Source organism: Pimephales promelas, chromosome 2, assembly GCF_988280905.1.
Source record: "Pimephales promelas chromosome 2, fPimPro1.hap1.1, whole genome shotgun sequence".
Lineage (NCBI taxonomy): Eukaryota > Metazoa > Chordata > Actinopteri > Cypriniformes > Leuciscidae > Pimephales > Pimephales promelas.
Genome location: NC_142770.1, coordinates 17,661,748 through 17,683,142, shown reverse-complemented (window position 1 = coordinate 17,683,142; position 21,395 = coordinate 17,661,748). Strand labels below are relative to the sequence as shown.

At 39.7% G+C, this 21,395-nt stretch overlaps 1 long non-coding RNA gene across 1 annotated transcript in view; it reads left to right on the top strand.

Moving 5' to 3' along the window:
• Positions 1 to 2,139: 2,139 nt before the first annotated feature.
• LOC120495499 (uncharacterized) overlaps positions 2,140 to 21,395 on the top strand; it is a 35,638-nt gene continuing 16,382 nt past the window's right edge. Inside the window, exon 1 of the long non-coding RNA XR_016145627.1 lies at positions 2,140 to 2,305. This is a non-coding gene — a long non-coding RNA (uncharacterized LOC120495499). The remainder of the gene's footprint in view (positions 2,306 to 21,395) is intronic.

The window sequence follows — 21,395 nt, the reverse complement described above, 5'->3', positions numbered from 1 at the left end:
GACGTTAAAGTCTGAATTGTGATACAGGTTTTTAAGGAAAGTCATAAAACAAATCAAAATCAAAATCCCAAGCCATATTTGGTGACCATCTTGGATATTCTCAATGTAGCTTTAGCTGTGTGATGCAAATATACTGTAGTGTATTAATCAAATACAGCCAATATTGTCTTTATCTGCTGTTCCTGGTAATGTGATTGTGCATGCTAATGCTTCCTCTAAAATCTGTGTTCGCAATGGGTTCAAAATGCTGTCTGTGTGTGTCTGTATATATGGATCAGTCTTTCTAAGCGTGTAGCGTTTGGTGGTCACATTACAGTAGTGATTTGTGTGTGTGAGGGTGACGGGTCGCAGTGGTTACAGACAGTCGTCATAGCAGCACAGATGGACGTGTACGCAGAGGGAGATCAGGTGGTGTAACAGATACCAGAGGCCTGGCCTGGAGGAGATGAACTGATAAATGTTACGCAGACAAAGCAAATAGACGGGAGGGCAACAGAAGGCTGTAGGTCTAACGGCAAAGTGAGAGGAGAGGTAGAAGAAGAGAGGGAGTGTGAGAGGAAGAACATTTAGGGAGTGAGTCTGTATAAGTGATAAATCTTTACGAACACAGCCGGTCTACACTTCGCAAGTGCTCAGTAGCCTCAAACTGGGAGGTATGTGAGCGTCTGGGGCCCCAACATGGGACTGCCTCGTCAAGTGAGGGTCCGAGATGAGCTTCAAGTGTTAAAAAATAGATCTGAAGTGTGCAAAATGTAAGTTTTGACCAAGATGTTAAAAATGCATAATGGTAAAATATTCTCCACACGAAACTAGCCCTATACTGCTTACTGGGCAATCGAAATTATTATAATCATGACATAAAAGACAATTATAAGATAAAAAGTAAAAATTATGAGATGTCATAATCATGACAAAAGACAATTATTAGATAAAAAGTAATAATCATGACATAAAAGACAATTATGAGATAAAATGTTGAAATTATGAAATGCTAAATCATTATTATGGCATTAAACGCCATAATTATGACAGTGGAAATTATGAGATAAGTCATAATCATGACATAACAGATAATTATAATATAAAAAGTTGAAATTATGACATGCTAAATCATAATTATGGCATAAAAAGGCATAAGTATGACAGTGGAAACTATTAGATGTCATAATCATAAGATAAAAGACTATTATAAGATAAAAAGTACAAATTATGAGATGTCATAGTCATGGCAAAAGACAATTATTAGATAAAAAGTCATAATCATAACATAAAAAACAATTATAAGATAAAATATTGAAATTATGAAATGCTAAATCATAATTACGGCATTAAAAGCCATAATTATGAGAGTGGAAATGATGAGATAGGTCATAATCATGACATAAAATACTATTATAAGATAAAATGTTTCAAATGATTAGATTCCAAATCATAATTATGACATAAAAAGCCTTAATTATGACAGTGGAAAAAATTAGATGTCATAATCCTCACATAAAAGACTATTATAAGATAAAAGGTTGAAATTATGAGATGCCAAATCATAATTATGACAGTTATATTTCTGACAGTCAAAATTATGAGAAGTCATAATCCTCACATAAAAGACAATTATAATATAAAAAGTTGATATTATGACATGCCAAATCATAATTGTGACATAAACGTAATATTTATGACAGTCATGGTTTATATAAAAATACCCATTGAAATTATGAGACAAAACGTAAAAACAATTAAAAAAATATGAGAAGTCATGACATTTTATAATTGACATCTCATAATTTTACTGTTTTTTTAAATCCAAAATATTAACTTTTCATGCCATAATTGTCTTTTATCTCATAATTATGATGCCTTAAAATGCTGTCTATAAAGGCAGCTCACTAGGTTTTGGAAAGCTTCTGTCTCTTTAAAAGTCAAGAATTTTTTTTTTTAGAATTCATAAAGCTACTCTGGAAAGTTAGCAATGCCTCTAAAGATGCAAAAAAAAAAAGATTTAAACGGATTACATTCTTTGCCCTTCATTCAACCCTGAGAGGGAAAAGGTTCAAACTAGGGGGGAGAAGACATAAAACAGTGTGTTTGTGAGTGAAAGCATCTTCGCTGCTTAAAAAAAAAAAAAAAAAAAAAAAAGCATCTCCGCTTGCGCTTGCGCGTTGTGAGCTCCAGCTGACACCTGGCACACCCTGCATCTTGCCCTCACTGAACTCACTCACACCTGGGCTCCACCTGGCCTGATCTCCCCTGCCCCGGTCAAACCTCCATCCATCTACACTGCTCAAACAACCCGGAGAATTAACAGGTATGTGTGCATTTAATATAAACTGCAGATTCAACCACAATGATGCATCGGTTTGTAGCGTTTACACACCAGAAAAGAAAGAGGGGGGTCACAAGTGCTCTATAATCACTAGCTATGAGTCATAGTGTTGCAAAGTGTTGTCTAACTGCACATTTCATAAGTAAATTATTAATGGTTTTACATCTAAATCAATTGAGTGCTCAAAACACACGCCTCAGAAATTCGGTATTAGCCAATTAGCCTAGCACATGGCCTCGATGTCAACGAGGCCATGTAACTTTAGGCTAATTGGCTAATGCTAAACGAATAGCCCAAAAGCTATTGTTTTCACAAATTACCATTCAGATTTGGCTCCATTTTTGGTGAATTAAACGTCCACAAATCCTGATGGATAAAATCAATATCTGGACAGTTTTTCTTGGCGAATAGCTCTGGTATTTATCGAGAAATCATTGTAAAATGCTGTCAAATCTAGCACCATTAAATCTAACTCATGTCAAATTTTCAGCTAATGTTGAATCAGCTCGATATGAGTTACTGGACCAGTTTAAGTGTGTTTTGGCTAGGATTTTCTGTGTGCATCATCATGTATACATTTCTGAGGCGTGTGTGTGTTTTGGCTGGCACTGCTGATTCAGATTGAGCTGATAATACATGGGTGGAATAAGGCCTAATGTCTGAGTGTCATAATCAGCATCAGATCGCGCAGTGCTGGTAACGCTACACACACGGACCTGTGCCAGATTTAGCAGCTCCGTGTAAGGACACACTCTTAAAGGGACAGATGCCCAGTGAGAACACACAAGGGACACAGACTGAAAGATAGGGACAGTGAGAGAAACTTTACCAGAGTTCAAGTTGTAAAAGTCTATGGTTACACTCGTGTTCAAATGAAACTTTTAGCAACTATTGCTAATAGAGGTAATACATATTTTCTTCTTACTGGCTAATTTTAGCCTTAAAATACATTATGCTTAGTGCATGGTTTGGACACAACGGTTTTAATAATAAGTGACCTGGATCTTCATCCTCATTTTTAATGTAAATTTTGGCATATCACAGTAAAAAAAAATACAAATGTTGTACACAAAATACGCTTCACAGACCTATCTGACAGATTGATGCTACATAAGGCACTGATCTTTCGCAAACATTCAAGTAAATTACATCAAAAAGCCACAGAGATGATTTTGTTTTCATGAACACGAGAAATGTAAAGTATGGAAACTTGTTTCTGCCACGGAATAATAATAAGAAAAAAGAAGATAATTGCGACTTTTTGTCTTTCAATTCTGACATTTTTCTCGCAATTGTGAATTTATATCACGCAATTCTGACTTCTTTTCTCATAATTGTGAGATATAAATTCGCATTTGCGAATTATTATAAAATCCAATTCTGAGGAAAAAAATACTTTATTTCTCAAAATTGTGAGTTATGTCACACAATTCTGATTATAACTTGCATTTGTGACTTTATATCTCACATCTTCTGATCTTTTTCTCACAATAACGACTTTTTTTCCCCTCAGAATTGCGTGAAATAAAGTCATAATTGTGAGAAAAAGATCAGAATTGCGAGATATAAAGTCACAATTGCAAGTTATAATCAGAATTGCACGACAAAATTCGCATATTTGTTGTTGTTTTTTTTGCAAAGATGTTTTTAGATCTTTTTCTCACAATGCAATTTTGAGGAAAAAAAGTCTGAATTGTGAGATAAAAGTTGACGGGACGGGACTGACGGCAGACATCGCGAACAATGTTTCTATGTGTAGTTTGTCAACATATAACATGAGACGTCATCTTTTTGTCTAATATCTGTACCTAACATTAGTCATTCGCGGTCAAAACACTGGTGTAAACACAGTTTGATGTCGCGATTTTCAATGCCCAGAGCCTGTTAAACTTGAGCCAACCAACCCCGTGACGTCACCTGCACAATGGCGGCGCCCTGGCGGCGAAAGATACAAAGTTTTTTTCTTTTTTTCTTCTAAATGTTTACATTTGTCATGTTTCTTAATTGTTGATTATATTGGAAATCCATCTTGTAAATCATGTAAACTTGATTCACTACTTCATTTCCCCTTTAACAGTCATTGGCACCAGATTTTTGCACCAAATATTCGTTTTGATGTAAACATTCCTTAATTCCCATCTTCTGCAATATACAGAATTTTAACCACATTAAAAAGAAAAAAAAACTAAATTTGCAACCTAGATGGAAAACTATTCCTATTGTAAAATATATTAACATTATAATTAGATTTTTTGCAGCTTGGATAGGAAGCAATTGCGAATTTAAAACTTGCAATTCCTAAAATGTTGCCACACTATAATTTTGTACCATGTTGATGCCAGAATGCGCATGGGTGTTTTTAGTGCTAAAAGAAGTCTGGATTCAACACACATGCATACTATTATGTCTGAGCGCTTGTAAATCAGTAATCTCAAGATTTTAAATGCACAAGTCACATGTACACACCAGAAAACTGAAACCTTGGCATGCTTTTTCACAAATCAAATAAGCACCACTCTTAAGTCATACAGTTTCCAATGCAGTTTGTAATCATTTATCCCAGAATTCAATCCAACAGTTAACCCTAACCCTAATCTGAACAGTATCTTAATCTTTAATCGGTTTTGTGTCATGACCTTATCTCGCTGTGTATGACTAATGTCTTCGCCTCAGGCAACATCTCTGACAGATATCGCATGACTCAATGCCTGCAAGGTGCACTAACAAGCATGACGGACAGTTTTAACTACTTCCACACTTAATTTTGGTCGCATGTTTTTTTATGTTCATCCGATCTTGGGAATGTACTGTAGATCGAATGCTTTCTCCCACTCTGTACTGTGTCAATATTGTCTGTCTGTCTCCGCCGGGTGGAGAATTCCTCCCTTCAGAAAGTGTTCAGTAGAGGGAAGCCCACCCAACTAGAGTCAGAGACCTCTCAACTGTGTGTGTGTGTGTGTGTGTGAGAGAGATCACCCCAACTCAAGCATGCACTGCGAGGTATGTGTTGTTTTCACTATGACTGACAGGTGACAGCACTGAAAATACACACATCAGAAGCTTTATTAGCAAGAACCTCTTATGGGTTTGATGCTAAAATAATGACCTGTTAACTATCACTCAGCTTTTTTGAATCGACATGGAAATGCACATTTCAAACTTAAATGGTTGTAATTCAAGAATGCTTTGGAATATAGACGTATTGGTCTTGTTTTAAAGAAGAAATTTGGCAGATTTTTGTAGAAGTGAAATAAATTGAGAAAGTGAAACGGAAAAAAAAGTTATAGAAGTTTGAGTTTATGGAAATGTAAAATGTAAAAAAAAAATTATTATTCATATTTTATATAAATATGTTTCAACCTGAATCTCGTGTTTATAATAGCGCTCCTGCAAACTATTACTTCTCGAACTTCCTGAAGAGTTATTGAAGTTATTGAGATATTGAAGCTTAAAGGGGAAATGAAGCAGTGAATCAAGTTTACATGATTTACAAGATGGATTTCCAATATAATCAACAATTATATAGACCATTTCACAAGATGTAAACAACACTGGTCCAGAAGCACTTCCTGTTTCAGTTTCTAACTGTTTTCTTTATTTCACATGTAAAGAAAACATCTTAAAGATGTTTGTTTAACTTTTTGATTCAGTTTTAAATGTTCTGTTGGTTGTATTTTATCCCAGCTTTTATGTAGTGTTAAAAAACTGAAACAGGAAGTGCTTCTGGACCAGTGTTGTTTACATCTTTTGAAATGGTCTATAAGGAACAACATTACAAATGTAAACATTTAGAAGAAAAAAAGAAAAAACTTTATCTTTCGCCGCCAGGGCGCCGCCATTGTGCAGGTGACGTAACGGGGTTGGTTGGCTCAAGTTTAACAGGCTCTGGGCATTGAAAATCGTGACATCAAACTGTGTTTATACCAGTGTTTTGACCGCGAACGACTAATGTTAGGTACAGATATTAGACAAAAAGACGACGTCTCATGTTATATGTTGACAAACTACACATAGAAACATTGTTCGCGATGTCTGCCGTCAGATATTAGCAAATTGCTAATAGATATATATGTATACAGATATATATGACGGCAGACATCGCGAACAATGTTTTTATGTGCAGTTTGTCAACATATAACATGAGACGTCGTCTTTTTGTCTAATATCTGTACCTAACATTATTCGTTCGCGGTCAAAACACTGGTATAAACACAGTTTGATGTCGTGATTTTCAATGCCCTGAGCCTGTTAAACTTGAGCCAACCAACCCCGTGACGTCACCTGCAGAATGGCGGCGCCCTGGCGGCGAAAGATACAACGTTTTTTTTCTTTTTTTCTTCTAAATGTTTACATTTGTAATGTTTCTTATATAATTGTTGATTATATTGGAAATCCATCTTGTAAGTCATGTAAACTTGATTCACCGCTTCATTTCCCCTTTAAAGTCCCCCTGTAATCAATCATTTAATCGCTTAAAACGCATCTTTGATCACCAAAATTACATAATGAAATGTTTTTTTCATTGCATCGTGGTTCTATAAATATGCAAATGATCCCCGCCTCCGCTCACTCACTCACACCAGCTCAGAAATCCACTCGTTGACGATCACACGTTGATCTGATTGGTTAAAAAGGTAATTTGTGACGTCAGAAACACCAGCGATTTCAAACCGCGACTGTATTTGGTCACTGCAGTTTTAAGGAGAAAACACTCAACAATGGTTTTGACTGATGAATTTGAACATGGTTTGTCTTAATGCACATTAAAACACCACATAGACATAATAAACAACATTAAAAAAATAATTTAAAGTTTTTGTGAATTTTGTTGTGAAAAGCCACAACAAAGGAAACCAGTTTTTTTTGTTGAGGAAACCAGTGTGATGCAAACTTATAGGTTGGCCAACAAAAATACATCATTACTGAAGCGCTGTTTTAGATCTAAGGCTAAAGCGAAACATGAATCAGCTAATTTACGTCTCTTTCTAATGGTTGAAATCATTTCAAATGTCCTTACAAGTAGGTTTTTAACATGTTTCCCTATATTTGTCAGGATATTTTCAAAAATGTGTCCCTTACTAGTATGGCTAAGACTGAATATCCAACGGCTCCCTGACGCCCGCAAATTACAACGTCCCAGAAATCGAGCAAGCGAGAGAAGCTTAAGATGTGTTTTCGATGATCCAATCACAAGTGTTCAGCCAAGACGCGGCACTACCATTTACAGCTGGTATTATCGTGTGTTAATGCGTCTTCTGTGACCACTTGCGTTCGGATTTCATTGAGACCCTCCCCTCTTATTTCGCCACACTCAACATTGCTGTCACTTTTGAATGAGCAAACCCATGTTATGCAGCTTAGGCATAAATATGAAAGGGTGGGTGGAGAGGAAATTAGTTTTTGGCAGGCTGGGTTGTCTGATACATGCTTAGCAATTTGCTTAAGCTAACTTGTCGGCCATGATTGTACCTGCTTCACACCTGCTAACTATAGCTTATCACACTTATCTATCTCTCATACTCGCTGACATTTCCTCGCACACTGTGAATGTCTTCAAAGTAATCTTGATCTGTGTGTGTGTGTTTGGGTGGGGATGGCATTTTTCCTCTTTCGCACATGTTGGATGTCACAATCATTCACATCCTCCATCAAGAAAAATGCTGAATGAAATGTTTTACACTCAACATTTTCCTTTTTTGTATGCTTTTAAAAACATGCAAACTCATTCACACTATTAGCCACACAGTCAGTCAGAGCTAGCGAACAGAACTAGCGATTCGGCAGCACACCGTGAAAACATCATCATACACAAGACCCCTGATGCCATTACGTTGAAATAACTTGTTAAAACCTGAATATGATTTTTTTTTGTTCCAAAAATTAGATGTGCTTCGAAAAAAAAAAAAAAAAAACCCATTAGCTAGGCTTTTCTATTTCATTTTATTTTTCCCCCACAGGTTATGATTGGTTTCATCGGTTATGGCTGTGTATTGGCAAGAATCTGGCGATACGATACGCATCACGATACATGGGTCACGATTCAATATATTGCAATATATTTTGATACTGTCCAAGGCAATATATTGGGATTATTTTTTTAAAGTAGGACTTTAGAAAAAGTAAGACAGGTTGTGAATTAAAGTCAAACAAGTTTACTTTAGGTAAACAATTTAATACTCAGAAAATCAAACTACCTGTTTGGGATTGTGGTTCACAGGTTCATTACAAAAACTTTGGTTAAATGTGTTTTTAGAAGTTGGTCATAAACTTGATGGACTAAACTTGATGGACTCGCACAGCGCTGCGCCGCGCCACGTAGGACAACTCCAGGTATCCCACACCGGACGCGCACTTTCTCATCAGTGTATGGCTAGCAATATTGTTATGTTTAATGACATGAAATGAAGGTAATGTCTGTTCTATGTTATGATTGTATTTTACAATTAAATACAATCGTTGTTTAGTCTGCAGTCTGAAAACTTTACCTCAGAGCATCCGTTCACTGAATGAATTGAGAATCTCAGCTGAAAAATCCAATAACATCAGTAATTGTCATTCAAGCAGCTGATTTCTGCAAATGGATGCAAAACTAAATGCATATTGCAGGATAGGACGAAGTCAGGATACATTAGCAACGATTTGAGAATAATTTCAATTTTATATAAAACTATGTAAATGGCGCTCTGTGGCGCAGCAGGATTTTGAACACGGTCCTGAGCCGTTGCTGGGCGCCGCGGACAGACACCGAATGGCGCCACCGGTGTGTGTACACTCATAGAGAATAATTTGTTCGAATTTTAAAGATGTGGCGCTGAGCTTCTTGTCTGGTGTGCGACGCCCTTATAGACTCTCCGCCGAAACCCCCATTTCACTGTTGCTCACGCGACGGTCCTGCTCGACGCAACGTGCGGCTACTGCTTGCGGTGTAAATGAACGCACTCATTGATTAACATGCCGAAAGGAATAGAGCAGGAGCCGGTCTTGACACGGGGTTCAGCCATAGCTATGTTGTTTCTAGCAAAACGTTAGGCTAGTGGTAGCCACAAAATAAAAAATCGATATTGCGTTTCTGAAAATCGATACAGTATTGCAAAATAAAATATCGCGATACTCAAGTGTATCTATTTTTTTTTTTATTTATTTATTTATTTATTTTACACCCCTAATCGGTTAACTCCGTCACCTGTCGAGAAAAAAATTCAGACTTCATGTAATCAGTTCTTGAAGGATCTCATCGCAACAAACATGCTAGCTATTTGTCAGAATGTGCTAATGCTGTCCTAAGGTTACAGTCACTGTGTAGGATCGGTTTAATGCTTTTTGGTAAAATGTGAGAAACAGCTTTTTGAAATGAACTAAAATGTGCTTGTATAGTCGAAAGTATGAAGGCCACCTACATTTCCTTCTCATTTTAAAGTTTGGAGAAGTTAAAAGACATCATATGCTTCCACTCTTCCTTTCATCCTGCCATCAAAATGAAGGAGAAGCCCAATCACGCAGTAAACAAATGTCCTGTTTGCGGAAAAAGCGGAACGTCTCCTAATAAAAGCCATGGGGTTCTGTGAAAGTCTTTCGAAATGTGAATTGTGAAATGTCGTGTTGTCCCTCCGGTCCTCGGCTGTTGTTTTATTTAGATGCCGGTTGCCATAGAGGTGTCTGGTGTTAAAATCTGCTGATGGTTTGAGATATATTAACCCGTCTCAGCGATGAGACGCTGGTGTTAATTGGATCCTTGACCTCTGACTTTCTCTCACACTCCTTTCTACATCTCTCGGTTTTCGTTTTGTCTCCCAAAACCCCTTAGCACACCTCTGTTTAATCCTGAGCTGTCAACGCTACTTCCTGTAAGCAGCAATATTAGGCTTTAATTAACTCTCCTGACGTCTCTTTCAGTTAGTAGGCACTTTCTCTCTAGTTCCCTTGTTCTCATTTGATCATGTCGGGATATTTCTCGTTTAAGTGTGTGTGTACGTGTGCTGTGCATTACCCTCTCCAGAAGCTGATTATATGTGGATGTCTGCTTGTGTGAGAGCTTCATCAGTCCAGTGACTCAGCCCAACAGAGCTAACTAATGAAGTGTCTGCTACACATCGCATTTATTTCGGCACAGCGATTACAGATATATACATAAATGTATATAAACATAACCGACACACGGGGGTCAACATCAGACAAAGAATACTGGAAGTGTTTTAATCACATGCTCAGTTTAGCCGTTAGGGCAAGTAAAGGTCGCGTGACTAGCAAATCTAGAAGAACCTGTTAATTGTAAGTTACCTTACCAAATATAGTGGAAACGTTTTTTTTGTAACCAGACAATACATGACATTGTAAAGTGAATAAGTATTCTTTTAGCCATTTTCAAAACATAGATCACATTTTTAATCAATAGAATTCATTATTTTTGCTTTAAAACTGCAGAACACTGCATGTATTTTTATGGTATCTTATGGGAAACGCATGAAGCTGCCAGTTTTTTTTTTTTAAATTATCATAAGATTTAATAAAAATAGATTAACCATACAATAAAAAATGTTTAAAAAGAGAGAGAAAATAATTGAACAATTTGAATTAGACGGGCAGACAGACAGACAGACAGATTCATTTAATGATTCATTTATAAATTCATCTGATTCATTTACTGATTAATTGTTCATTGCCTATGTAATGGCCAATGCTTTGGCAATACTGTATAAGTCATGCCAATAAAGCTCATTTGAATTAGAATTTGAGAGACCGATAGATAGATAGATAGATAGATAGATAGATAGATAGATAGATAGATAGATAGATAGATAGATAGATAGATAGATAGATAGATAGATAGACAGATAGATAGATAGACAGACAGATAGACAATAGATAGACTGAAAAGACGGACAGATAGAAAGACGGATCGAGAGATGATAGACAGAGAGACAGACAGAGAGATGATAGATGGATAGATAGACAGACAGAGAGACAAGATGGACCGATAGAGAGAAAGATAGATAGATAGACAGACAGAGAGTTCATAGAATTTATAATCTGTTACACTGTTATTTTTTGCAATTAATTTAATTTGTACATTTCAATTTAAGTTGCTATAATACTTTGTTTTTATTGATGTCTTCACTATACTATGTGTTACAAGCTTTGGCAGTATTGTAATATGTACAGTCATGCCAATAAAGCAATTTGAATTGAATTGAATTGACAGACAGAGAGACAGACCGATAGGTAGACAGACGGACAGACCGAGAGACGATAGATATACAGACAAGACAGAAAGATAGAGAGACAGATAGATAGACAGACAGAGAGACGATAGCTAGATAGACAAGATGGACAGATAGACAGACAGACAGAGAGAGAGATGGATAGACAGATAGATAGATATATAGCTAGATAGAGACACAGACAGAGACGATAGATAGAAAAGACGTACAGATAGATAGACAGACAGAAGGACAGATAGATAGAGAGACAGACAGATAGAGAGACATAGAGATAATTTTCTATGTTGTTTTTGACGCTTTGGCAATACAAAATGTATTTTTTGTCATGCCAATAAAGCTTTCTGAATTGAATTGAATTGAATTAGACAGACAGTAAGAGAGACGATAGATAGACAGACAAGACGGACAGATAGAGAGACGGATAGAAAGAAACAGGCAGGCAGATTCCACCTCTTTGAAGATTCATAATTGTTAAGCAATCAAGAATTTATGACCAATGACTAAATATTTCTGAAGACTTGATCTGGAGCCCAGGCTTGAAGACATGATCACACTCAAGTGGCATCAGCATTGTGTAAGAAACAATAAGACAGTAGAAACAACAAGAGCAAAGCTGAACTGAAAGCTTTTGGAGGAGAGTTACGCAAGAACACAGGTGCTACTGTTCAGCACTCTTATCTGATACACACACACACACACACACACACACACACACACACACACACACACACACACTTCTCCTGGCCTGTCTGCATCACATATTTACACCAACTTTAGAAAAACAGGAACATCGTGCTCATGAAAATATCTGCTTCCCTTTTCTCCATCCCCTCTAGCACAAGACAAAGGCATTTTTCATGAGTGAGCATGAAGGATGTGTGCATGAAGGATGGCGTTTGGGGAACTCAGATCCGATGGGAGAGCTTAATGTTAAACGACAACATGAAAAACAAATTTATGGGAGACCCCAGTTGTGCCCGTGAGGGTCACGGTGCCGCGACGTGCCATAAAATTTGTTTTGTGGTGTGTTTGCGAGTGCGTGTGTGTGTGTACATGGATATTTTGTGACTGGGTCCCGTGTTTTCCGTTTCTTGGAAAGGAAATGGTACCTAGCGACAAGATGAAAACACAGGAAGTGCAAACTGCGTTCCACACATTCCAGCATTGTCTCAGTGTGTGACACACACACACTTGTAAACTATAGAACAAAAGCAGACACATGTGGCAGTTGTATGATGATAAACATTAATTTGGCTATTAATATATACATATACACACACACACACACACACACACACACACACATATATATTGTTTTGTTATGCATGTTAACCAGTTAATTGCAAATCTCTACTTATTGAATTTGGATATAATTGACAACATTGTATTAATAATATTCTAAAATATATGATACTCTACTTAAATCCTACTCGAATTTGCATATCATTGATACAGTATTAGCATACAGTCCTTATAATAATAATAATCCCTTTTTAGATATTTTTGTTAATACAGTCAGGTCATTTGCATAACGAACGGATGATGTCAAGTTTAAACCATTTTAATGAAGTTGACCCTGAGTCTGTCTTACCACACACACACACACTCATGTGTTTTGACTCATCTTAATGGAGAGCAAATCTCTGTGGACTTGCATAAGCCTCTGATCTCTCTCTCTCTCTCTCTCTCTCTCTCTCTCTCTCTCTCTCTCTCTCTCTCTCTCTCTCTCTCTCTCTCTCTCTCTCTCTCTCTCTCTCTCTCTCTCTCTTCTGAGTACTGTGAGTGATGTTATTTTCTTAGAAAGCCTCCAGTGAAGCATCTGTTCTCTCCTCATTAATTTCACCTTTTCTTTCTGTGACTTACAGTATTTCATCAAAAATTTTGCAAAGGACATTCAAATCAGGATGCCTTTGGGTTGTTTATATGTTGATAACCATTATAAAAACTTTTTAAGAAGGATCAGTGTACTTGGATTGCCTAAGGTCAGTATGGCTAATACTATATGTTCATACTTAGTGTTAGTGATTTGAACAAACTACTAACGCTAAGTATTAAAGCTTAAACACAGCTTGTCCTGCACCGTTTGGTCTATGAATATGTGTGTTACATTTTACATCAAATTGTGTGGCCAGAACTCACTAGAAGCTGAAGCATGTGATAAAAAAATAGTCTTTGCACCTGTGTAGCCGGTTTTACTCGACCCACTCTGAGTGGGATTCGAATTTCTAGCTCTAAAATTGACAGAAACCTGACTAATGTCTTTAAATACAACATCTGAACAATGTCCTGAGGTGTGGTGACATATCGGTTACCTAACGTAACCTCGGTTCTCTCGAGAGGGAACGAGTATTGCGCAAGTTAGCAGGAAAGATTCATCTGTTCGAGATATTGACGCCTAAAAAATATCCTCAATTTTGTATTCATTGTCAACGCAGTGCATCAGCTAGCAGACCTAGAGCAGGCTGTCTAGCGTACTCATAGGCTGCCCTGCGGGAACTGCAGCAGCCTACCACTGAGCCTGACGTGACATCATGCCCAATTCCGCTGGACAATGCCCATGAGGCCATGCCTCTGGTGGAATGAGCCCTGATGTCCAAGGGGCATTGCAGACCTTTCGACGCATAAGCGGCAGCTATAGCATCCAAAATCCATCTGGACAGGCTTTGTTTCGAAGCGGCGAGACCCTTGGTGCGCCCACCAAACGAAAAGAAAAGCTGCTCCGAGCGCCTGAAAGGGGCGGAGCGCGCAGTGTAAACCCTCAGCACCCTGACTGGGCAGAGGAGATTAACATTGCTCTTGCTATCGGATGATGGCAGAGCCGATAGAGAAATGACCTGCTCTCTGAAAGGAGTGCCAATCACTTTAGGAACATAGTCATGTCTAGTTTTAAGGATGACTTTCGAGTCATTTGGTCCGAACTCAAGACACACTAACTGATGACAAAGCTGTCAGAAATATAGTTTTGAGTGACAGGTACTTTAACTATACAGAATCTAGTGGTTCAAAGGGAAAAGCTTTCAGGGCCTCGAGGACCAATGAAAGATCCCAAATAGGAACTGACAGGGGGTTCAACGGAAGCGGATGATAAGCTCGCTTTTCTTTAGTGACCGGCCGTGTAGCGAGTCTGCGAATGCTGCAACGGCCGCCACGTAGACTTTAAAGCAAGCTCTGGGAACCAAGTTTGATTCTCCAAACATGGAGCTATAAGAAGCACAGAGTGGTACATTTCCCTGATCCTTTTGATTACCTGTGGTAACAGAAAGACCGAAGGGAAGGCATACAGCGGGCGTCTGGGCCAGATTTGAGCGCTTCAGTGCCATCTCAAACCACAATCAATTCCAGACAGTTTATGTGAAGGAGCTTCTCCTGGTCTGACCAAGGCCAAGGACTAGTTTGCTCCCGAAGAAAGCGCCCCAACCGGAGTTGGACGCATCTGTCGAGATGACCTTTCGATATGAGACAGCTCCCATCATCACACCTCGCTTATACCAGACGGCTGCTAACCAGGGCTGCAAGAGCTGTAACACTCGAGCGTTCAGCCAGCTTTGACGCGGGCGCATGCGCAGTAAGCCCAGCTGAAGCACTGCTGCAGCTGAGCCCATACAGCCCAGCATCCTCTGGAATGTCTTCAGAGGGACGCTGCCGCCCTTCTGGAAAGACGCGGCTAGATGTCAAGGAACAAGGCGCTCTAGCTGTGTCGATAAACGAGCCGTCATGGCCACAGAGTCCAGTTCTATTCCTAGAAAGGAGAAAAGAAATTGACTGACTGGGCAGTAATGAGCTCTTGGTCCAGTTGACTGTGAGACCCAAGCTTTCCAGGTGACTGAGGAGCACAGTTCTGTGAGATAGCAGCAACTGTAGCAAATAGCCCTGCCTTATTGTGCTTAGCACCCACTCAGAAACCCCTGCTCTGTTTTATATATGTACAGCTAGGTGTCGAATGGCCTCCGGGTTCTGATCGCCACACTGGGTGGACCCCTAGAAACTGAACCAGAGGTGTGGGTGCAATGTGTGCACCCTCTGTGATTGAATACGGTGGCTCGCTGACAGCCGTGATGGGCTGATTCATGTATGACAACCCAATTGCCATGAATGGGGAGTGTCCTGTGATCACTTTGCGCGAGCAACACCTTGGGTGAAGCGTTTACTAGTAAACGCACTTGTGAGCGGGCACGAGACTTGCATACATATTCAACGTCCCGATCGCTTTGGAAGGAGAGATAGACGCTTGAGGGAGTCATTTCGGCGAGCATTTGCATCTGAAAACAACGGCAGTGCAGCTTGTGAGTGGCAGCTGCGCGTCTGTGAGGGGAGGTGGAGAAGGCGAGAACGAGGCTCGAGGGAGGGAGTCCGGCAAGGGCATTGCGGTGGCCACATGCTCCGACGGCCTTTGAGAACGGCGGTTCTTTGGCACGGTCCTTCAAAGGGCGGAGTGACAGCTTGAGGGTTGAACACTTCGAGTCGAGCCCGCAGGGTCGACTTCGGAAGTGCATCGCTGAGCTCACAACCCCTTGAGATGGCGAGAGCTGTGTGTTCCTGGCCCAGGCAGAGAGCGCAGATCACATGGCGGTCTCCATCGCTGAGCGGGGCTCTGAACGAGCCACAGGAAGTGCGAGGCATCTTGATAAAGATGCTCTCTCCTCTTTTAGTAAGTTAATAAGTCTCTCAGTAAGTTTTGCAAGAAAGGATACATTGCCGGATAGCGTAGCTCACACAGATGGCTGAAGGTGACAAAGACGGCCGGCTTCTTCAGGCGCTGTCCTAAGCTGGCTTGTTGCTTTCTCAACGGCGTTAGCTTATCTCTAGATCCAGCGATGCGTAGAGCTTCGCTGAAGATATCATCAGAGAAAAATCAGAGAAAGAGACTCCGAACCCTGCTTATATGCTAAGCCATGCCCATACTGGCGGGCAATGATGCTGTGAAGCGCAATAACGCTCTGCTTCGTGTTGTGGCAGCATTACTGTACGTTCACACCGCCACCGGCGAGAGCGTCAATGTGGCCGGAAGTCATTCATTTTCATTGAGAGCCGGCGGCGAGCTCCGGCGAGAGCGGCGCGGCGCGTTTCGGACGGCGAGAGCGGCGAGCAGAGTTGAAATCAGTTCAACTTTATGGTAATAAGCAATGACGCGGTTCGGCGGCAACCGGCGGCAACCAATCGGAATGTAGAAGTGCTCCGTTTGAGAGAAGTGCTCCGTCTGCCACATTAGTTCCCAAGCAAAATAGAGGAGGTTGATAATTTTAACTTGATAAGAGGGCACGCAACACTATTTATAGGCAAGATTTTCGTGCTAGAACATTTTTTTTAGCAAGAATGCAAATTATAATAGCACTTAACCATGAACACACAAGCCACACCACACACGTATGGCTTTTAATTTGTTTATTTCGTTAGCAAACATGTCACTATAATTTTAAAGTTTTTTCCATCTATCAATTTTCTGCAAAAATAACGACTGACATGCTTGTTTGCTTTGTGGCCCCTTTAAATACCGTTTTTTCCCCCCCATGCATTCGACCTACGTCAGAGAATCAGAGCATCCACGAATCTTTCCACGGCGTCGTTAACAGAGCGGCAAGAGCGAATTTTGCTGCTCTCGCCAGCGGCGGTTTGAACGTACGGTTACCGCCTTGTGCATTATTTTCTAAAAATTCAATACACAATGCACAATATGACATCATGAATTTTGCGTAAACATATACGCCACTTTCGAGTCAGGTGGCGTGTTATCTCCACGCATTTTGTGCTATCCGCGTGTATGCATAAATGTCTACGCCATTAACGTCCGTGTCATTCCGCGTGTCTGAACACGCAGTCAAATCTCCAGTCATAACGGCCATTAACCCCAGTGACGGTTAAGTTTAGGGATGGGGTTGAGGTAAGTCTTATCTTTTTTTTACCTAGGATGGTAAGGGAACAGTCATAAATGCCTTTAACCCCAGTGACGGTTAGGTTTAGGGACGGGGTTGAGGTAAGTCATATATTTATATAACGTTAAGTCAACGGCGTTCATAAACACGCTGAAAGACGATTATGCGTCTTGATAGCACGCCAAAAATGGAAATACGAATTGGCGTGTCATACACACGCTACTTCATGAGATCAGTCTGCAATGCAAATAAATGAGCAGGGTTTGATAACCCCAGGAAAAAAAGCAGCGCAAACCCCACTTTTTAATTACAAGTGTGAAACCTTCCCTTACCAACAGTAGCAACAACTTAGCAACCAACTAGAATAACATAGCAACTAAAAATCACTTCATTACATACTTTTACAGCACAGCAATGAGCTAAAAACCGCTTAGAATAACCTTGGCAACTGCATAACACCCTGGCCACTATCCAGAACAACCTAGAAACCACATAGTAATGTGCTCAAAACCAGTCAGAACATATTTGTAACTGCAAACACTGCAACACTTTGGCAACCTCCCATCACAATAAAGAAACTGCATAGCAATGGGCTAAAAGTCACCTATATCACCACAGCTGCATGATAACCTGTCAATCGCCAAGAACATCTTAGCAACTGCTTTTCAACACAAAAAAATCACTCAGAATGTGTTAAACAAATTATACCCTGACAACCACCCATAAGACTCTAGCAACCACAAAGTAACTAAACCCACTTAGTAGACCAGGGGTTCTCAACTCCAGTCCTCGCGACCCACTGCTCTGCATATTGTGTATGTCTCCCTTATTTAACACACCTGATTCAGATCCTTAGCTCATTAGGATAGACATGCTTGCTGCGTCCCAATTCGCATACTATCCGTCCTAAATATTCGAAAATAGAATTAGTGCGTCCCAAACCGTAGTATGTTGAAATGAGTGTTTTAAAGATACCCGGATGGTCTACCTTTTCCGGTCAGAATCCGAAGTGTAGATCGATGCACACTCTAACGGCTGATATTTCCCATAACCCTTTGCGCGCTGAACGAGGATTCGGTTAAGCCCCGTTCACACTACACGCGACCAAGCGATACCGTTCATTTTCAATGGTGAGCGGGTGACTTCCGGCAACACGCACGACAGCGTCCGTTTGCGACCGGAAGGGCGTGTCCAGCGACGCGACAAAGTTGAGAAATTTTTTACTTTATGCAAATGAAGAGTGATTTTTCACGAGCGACAACCAATAGGAGTGAAGTCACTCTTCAGTCCTGAGTCTGACCGAGGCAAGTTGAACGAGAAGCTCATTTTAGCAGTCAGAAACTGTCCTATAATGGATGATATATCTGTATACATACAGTGTACAGTTAAATAGCCAAGATGGCAAAGAACACTCACTGTTTCTCGTTCAACTTGAATATTATGCATGCATTTTATGTACTGATTCCATTTATATTTAGACATTTCCTTCCAAATTATTTGTTTGTAGCGGTTTGTAGTTGTTGACTTAACATAGAGTAACGTCCGTGAATGTCACTCACAACCATTACTAGGCAACCAGTAGTGGGTAACGCCCTCCAGCGCAGCCACTGGCGACCTGCAGCGACAAAGTCGCGTGTAGTGTGAACGGGGCTTTAGAACTACAAACACGACTAAAAAGTGTTAAAAACTATAGACACGGAGGACGTGCGAGTCCCGCGGTTATGTTGAGAGGTTTAGATAAAGAGGTTTGAGTAATTTTCGTCAGGTCAGATAGTGTTAATTAATCAATTTATTCAATGTTCTCCACATTATATTGCATCTGCAGCAGCATTGTGAACTTTTGTAAGGATACGTTTAGCCATGACTTTTTAAATGCATCCTTATATTCAAATTGCAAAACACGAGGAAAGTATACACATGAAAGACCCATGACTGGCAGATTAACGTGCTCCGATACGGTAGGAAATCAAATTAGATTGAATTGAGGATTTTAACTGTGACGAGATGATTGACAGGGCAGTTTATGGTGACAGGATGTACGCGGCACGCGACAGAGCCGTCCGTTAAAGATGACATGATAGTATGTCCCAAAGCTTGCCTACTTTTTTGCTACACACTCAAAAGTATGTACTTTTTCTTCACAAAAAGAGTACTTTTAGGGCATAGTATAAGTAAGCGAATTGGGACGCAGGGAGAGTCTATCCTAACGAGCTGAGGATCTGAATCAGGTGTGTTAAATAAGGTAGACATACACAACATGCAGAGCAGTGGGTCGCGAGGACTGGAGTTGAGAACTCTTGTAGTAGACCATTGGAAATGCATAGCAACATGCTAAAAACTATTAAAACACCTTATCAACCGCATAACAAACCTTGGAAACCACCCAGAACACCCTAGCTACTGAAAAGCAATGTGCTAAAAAACACTTAGCATACTTTAGAAACCACATAACACCCTAGCAACTGCATAGCAATATGCTAAAAAAAAAAAAAAATTGCATTCACATATCAATACCCTGTCAACCACCATGAACACCATAGTAACCACAGAGCAATGTTTTTAAAAAAACACTTAATACCTTAGCAACCAGAGAGGTAGAACCATTCGAAACACATTCCCAACTGCATAATACTCATTGATAACACATTGAACTCCCCAGCAACCACATAACAGTTTTGTAAAAAAAAAAAAAAAAAAAATAGAATACTCTACCAACCACATAGCAACACCCTGGCAACCATCCAAAAACCCTACCACTGAAGTGCATTTTACATATAGAGTTTTTGCACAGAGCCTGACATCATGATAACACTAGCTGGAAAGATCATTAAGTCATTAGTCTCATGGCTAATTGTGTCTTTCCGTGGCAAATGGACCCATTTACATGATGAATCACATGAACACACTCACAGTGAGGAGGTCTTGCAGCACCAGACGACCCTCATCAGTCGTTCTGCAGCTATATAAAGAGCTGTAGTCCATCACCATGATGGAAAGCGGGCATTCATGAATACTGCATGCACACACTAACTTTAGCACTGAGCGCAGCTATAAGGAGAGTCCGACCTCAAATTTGGCTAAAAGCAGAACATCAAGCACAACAAAACCATTAACAAGCATCGCAGACTAAACAACATATATATATATATATATATATATATATATATATATACTTTTTATATAGTATATTTTCATGAATGTAGCCTTTCATGTCTAAGGACCAATCCGAGACTGATGCTAAGTGGCTAATGTTAACTCAACTTAACTCAGTTTGTGCAGTTTGCTGAGAAGGTGTGCTATTACTTTTCAAAATGGTCACATGATAAAACAAGTAATACTAATATCAATGACACCTTAACAGAACCTGCAACACCCTAGCAACTGCATTTTAACATGCTAAAAAAACACCATAGAATACCTTACCGCATAATAACACCCTGGCAACCACCCAAAACCCTGTTGCAACTGCATAGCAACATGATAAAAAACACATTTAAAATAACTTAGCAACACCCAGGGAACCAACTGGAACACTCTGGTACCTGGATAGCAATGAGGGGAAAAAAAAACCACCTCTGCAACCACATAACATCTTGGCAACCACCTAAGACTCCTTTGCAACTGCACAGTACCATAATAAAAAAACACATTTAGAACAACTTACCAACACCCTGGCAACCAAATGGAACATTATGGCACCTGTATAGCAATGGAGAAAAATACTTGGAACACCTTTGTAACCACATAACACCTTGGAAACCACCCAAAACCCTGTTGCAACCACAATAAAATTCAGTCAGAACAACTTAGACCACCCTGGTAACCAATAGAACATTCTGGCACCTATATAACAATGAAAAAAAAAAACCCCACTGAGAGCACCTCTGCAACCACAAAAAGCCCCCTTGCAACTGCATAAAAACATGATAAAAAAAACACATTTAGAATAACTTAGCAACACCCTGGTAACCAACTGGAATACTC